The sequence below is a fragment of the Schistocerca nitens genome, chromosome 6 (assembly GCF_023898315.1).
Source record: "Schistocerca nitens isolate TAMUIC-IGC-003100 chromosome 6, iqSchNite1.1, whole genome shotgun sequence".
Classification (NCBI taxonomy): Eukaryota; Metazoa; Arthropoda; class Insecta; order Orthoptera; family Acrididae; genus Schistocerca; species Schistocerca nitens.
In genome coordinates this window covers 224,100,897-224,106,050 of record NC_064619.1, presented here as the reverse complement: position 1 = coordinate 224,106,050, position 5,154 = coordinate 224,100,897, and positions in this window count along the sequence as shown.

The following is a 5,154-nucleotide window of genomic DNA, read 5'->3' as shown; positions in this document are numbered from 1 at the left end:
TTTCTCTATTGCTGAATTACCCTGAACATTTTTGTATTTTCTTCTTTCATCGATCAACTGAAGTACTTCTTCTGTTACCCATGGTTTCTTCGCAGTTACCTTATTTATTTCTATGTTTTTCTTTCCAACTACTGTGATTGCCCTTTTTTAGAGATGTTCATTCCTCTTCAACTGTACTGCCTACTGAGCTACTCCTTATTGCTGTATCTACAGCCTCAGAGAACTTCAAGCGTATCTCGTCGTTCCTTAGTATTTCCCTATCCCACTTCTTTGCGTATTGATTCTTCCTGACTAATGTCTTAAACTTCAGCCTACTCTTCATCACTACTACATTATGAAGTGAGTCTATATCTGCTCCTGGGTACTCCTTAAAATCCGGTATCTGATTTCGGAATCTGTCTGACCATGATGTAATCTAACTGAAATCTTCCCGTATCACCCAGCCTTTACCAAGTGTATCTCCTTCTCTTGTGATTCTTGAACAGAGTATTCTCTATTACTAGCTGAAATTTATTACAGAACTCAGTCTTTCTCCTCTCTCATTCCTTGTCCCAAGTCCATATTCTCCTGTAACCTTTTCTTCTACCCCTCCACTTAATCACCATTTAAAATACGTTATATAAAAGTAGCAGCCATCAGCTGTAGGGCTTTATCTTAAAACTTTTTAAAATATCTGATATTTTTTAAAAAATTACAAGGTTTAAGACAAAGCACTACAATATAAGGCTGTCCTTTTATATAATGTATTTTAAATGGTGATTAAGTGAATGACATGTACTAGACAGAGTCAACGTCTCCCACATTGACTATAGATAATGTCATTTTATATACAGCATATTCTGAAGAAGGCGATTTTAAAACCGTCGAAATCATGGTCAAGATTTAATGAACCTGTATTTTGCAACTGGTTGGCGGTTTTTTCTAATCCATTCAAGCTCTTGCATGCACAGTTGCTAGGGCACAGCCATGTTCAAAAGCAGTCTTTTTTTCCAAGACGGAGCATCTTCCCTCTTCTGTCTTGCCTTCGCGCAGCTTCCAGTTGTTTGCCGGTAACACCTGTGCGGTCACGAACCATGTCAGAGTTTTTGTCAGTTGGAGGTATGGTCAAACTGTGGCACCTACTCCTGTTAGTATTGTTTTCTCCAGCAGTCAGGCCGCAAACCATTCCACATGGGCTAATGTTCAGAAATAAAACTGAGTATTATCCAGCGATGACGGAAGCTTATATTTCTTTAGGATTCCCTTCCCACCTTCCCTCGATCCGCGCCTATCCAGTCAGCCACTGCACGGTTTCTGTGCTGCTGGCCCATTGAAGGCTACAGTTTTGTGTACTGCTGTGTGCAGTACGAGGTACCCGAAATCAAATCTTCAGTGCAAACAGTTCTTTTTGCAGTGTTAGCTCGGCAACTGGTTGTCATGGACCTGCACTCTCTGACAGCAGCAATTCTGGTCGGGTTTGAAAACAATTGTTTTGGCGAGGCCTCTTTCAAATAGGAGCTTCTAACTGCCAATATCCTTTCGCCGTGTGTCATGGCTGACTGCGGCACATCATTGGTTGTGGACAGTTTGAACAGTTCACGTTGATAAAACGGCCGCATTTTCGCCACGTGGTTTTACAAAAATGTTCAAATGTGTGTGAAATCTTATGGGACTTAACTGCTAAGGTGATCAGTCCCTAAGCTTACACACTACTTAACCTAAATTATCCTAAGGACAAGCACACACACACACCCATGCCCGAGGGAGGACTCGAACCTCCGCCGGACCAGCCATACAGTCCATGACTGCAGCGCCTGAGACCGCTCGGCTAATCCCGCGAGGCGTGGTTTTACATTAACTACGGACCCCCCCCCCCCCCCCATGAGATCCCAGCTTGGTAGCAATTACACAGCAATAGCGGAGCCCAGCTGCCTAACATCTCGATGCTAGCACACATTTTTGCGACAAGTTTTAATATCAATGAGAAAAAACGTTATCTCACTGTATTCCTCTTTTCAAGAGGCTTCAAATGTCCCTAAACTTGCTAAACATTATACTTGCCAAAATATCTTCACTGATATGAGGAGCTGACGATATTAACCATGCAACTAAATGATTACTATCCGTTTTCCACAACCCCTTCTACTCGGCGGTCAGCGTTAAAAGAAAGCCTAGTGCTCGTTAGCACGGAGTAAGACACAGTCAATGATCTTTATGAATTATGAGCAATTAAATCAGTTAAGATTACATTGCATCTCTGGAATTTACACCGAAGAGCCAAAGAAACTGGTACACTTGCCTAATACCTTGTAGGGTCCCCGCGAGCACGCACAAGTGCCGCAACACGACGTGGCATGGACTCGACCAATGTCTGAAGTAGTACTGACACCATGAATCCTGCAGGGCTGTCCATAAATCCGTAAGAGTACGAGGTGGTGGAGATCTCTTCTGAACAGCACGTTGCAAGGCATCCCAGATATGCTCAATAATGTTCATGTCTGGGGAGTTTGGTGGCCAGCGGAAGTGTTTAAAATGAGAAGAGTGTTCCTGCAGCTACTCTGTAATAATTCTGGACGCGTGGGGTGTCATATTGTCCTGATAGAATAGCCCAAATCAGTCGGAGTGCATAATGGACATGAATGGATGCAGGTGATCAGACAGGCTGCCTACGTACGTGTCACCTATCAGAATCGTATCTAGCCGTGTCAGGGGTCCCATATCACTCCAACTGCACACCCACACCATTACAGAGTCTCCATCAGCCTGAACAGTCCCCTGCTGACATGCAGGGTCAAGTATTCATGTGGTTGTCTCCATACCTGTATACGTCCATCCACTCGATACAAATTGAAACGAGACTCGTGCGACTAGCCAACATGTTTTCAGTCATCAACAGTCCAATATCGGTGTTGACAAGCCCAGGCGAGGCGTAAAACTTCGTGTCGTGCAGTTATTAAGGGTACACGAGTGGACCTTTGGCTCCGAAAGCCCATATCGATGATGTTTCGTTGAATGGTTCGTACCCTGACACTTGTTGAGGGCCAGCGTTGAAGTCTGCAGCAATTTGCGGAAGAGTTGCACTTCTGTCACGTTGAACGATTCCATTCAGTCGTCGTTGGTGCCGTTCTTGCAGGATATTTTTCCGGCCGCAGCCATGTCGGAGATTTGATGTTTACCGGATTCCTGGTATTCACGGTACACTCGTGAAATGGTTGTACGGGAAAATCCCCACTTTATCGCTACCTCTGAGACACTGTGTCCCATCGTTCGTGCGCCGACTGTAATACCACGTTGAAACTTACTTAAATCTTGATAACCAGCCGTTGTAGCAGCAGTAACCCATCCAACAACTGCGCCATTTTTTTTCCTTTATTGTAATTTTAAGCACCTCATACAAGGCGGGCTGGCAGCAGCATAATACGCTGCTCTTTAGCCTTAAGGGGTACAATAATACGATATATAGGTGACAGACAATACAAAAAAATGGCGGGCAAAGAATGTAGATACAAAAACAATAAACACGAAGCCGTTCACGCTGGACGAAAATACACTAACACTCGTTGACACGGCGCACAGAAGACGGACGACGGCGACGGCACACGTGAACAGATGAGGCGTGACGACGAAAGAACACTAAAACAGACGAAGGCACACACACGAGACACTGATGGCGATGATCTCCGGCGCGCGAATGTTCACTGAGCGTGTGCGAGTCCGGGGACCTGCCAAGGGAGGAGGAGGAGGAAGGGGAGGGGGAGAGGGAGAGGGGAGAGCAGAGCAGAGCAGAGATGCTAGGGGCACGGGAGAGAGTGGGAGGGGGGAAGGGGGAGGGGAAGCCCGGAGGAAGAGGGGTGGAGGGAGGGGACGGAGGAAAAGGAAAGAGAAGGGAGGGAGGGTGCCTAAAGGAAAGGACATCGGAAGTGTGGGGGCAGGGTCAAAGTTGATAGGAGGGGTAGATGGAGGGGAGGAGGACATCATCAGGGAGGGGGAGCTGGCGGAAGCCACTTTGGGAGAGGGTAAGGAGGGTGGAGAGATGGAGACCGGGTGGGACGTGGGAATACAGGCGCGGCAGCGGGCGGGGGTGGGAGAGGATCGGGGAGACGAGCGGGTGAGGAGGATCGAGTTTACGGGAGGTGTACAGGATCCGTATCCTTTCAAGGAACAGGAGGAGGTGGGGGAAGGGGATGAGATCATACAGGATCCACGTAGGGGAGGGGAGACGGATGCTATAGGTGAGGCGGAGAGCATGGCGTTCAAGGATTTGGAGGGATTTATAAAAGGTAGGGGAGGCGGAGATCCAAGCCGGATGGGCATAACAAAGGATAGGGCGGATGAGGGATTTATAGATGTGGAGGATGGTGGAGGGGTCCAGACCCCACGTACGGCCGGAGAGGAGCTTGAGGAGACTGAGTCGGGAGCGTGCCTTGGCTTGGATTGTCCGGAGGTGGGGAGTCCAGGAGAGGCGACGGTCGAGGGTGACGCCGAGGTACTTAAGGGTGGGAGGGAGGGCGATAGGACGGCCATAGATGGTGATGTAGAAATCAAGGAGGCGGAAGGAAGGAGTGGTTTTGCCTACAATGATCGCCTGGGTTTTGGAAGGATTGACCTTGAACAACCACTGGTTGCACCAAGCGGTGAACCGGTCAAGATGGGATTGGAGAAGGTGTTGGGAGCGCTGCAGGGTGGGGGCAAGGGCAAGGAAGGCGGTGTCATCGGCAAACTGGAGAAGGTGGTCGGGGGGTGACGGCGGCGGCATGTCCGCCGTGTACAAAAGGTACAGAAGGGGGGAGAGGACGGAGCCTTGGGGCACACCGGCAGAGGGGAAAAAGGTGTAGGAATCGGTGTTATGGATGGTGACATAGGAAGGACGGCGGGAGAGAAAGGAGCCGATCAGACGGACGTAGTTAATGGGAAGGGCGAAGGTTTGGAGCTTGAAGAGGAGACCGGAATGCCATACGCGGTCATATGCACGTTCGAGGTCCAGGGAGAGGAAGATTGCGGAGCGACGGGAATTAAGCTGTTCGGAAAGGAGATGAGTGAGGTGAAGGAGAAGGTCGTCAGAAGAGAAGGACGGCCGAAAGCCACACTGGGTAACGGGAAGGAGGCGGTGCTGGCGGAGATGCTGGAGGATGCGTCGGGTGAGGATAGATTCCAGGACCTTGCTGAAGACCGAGG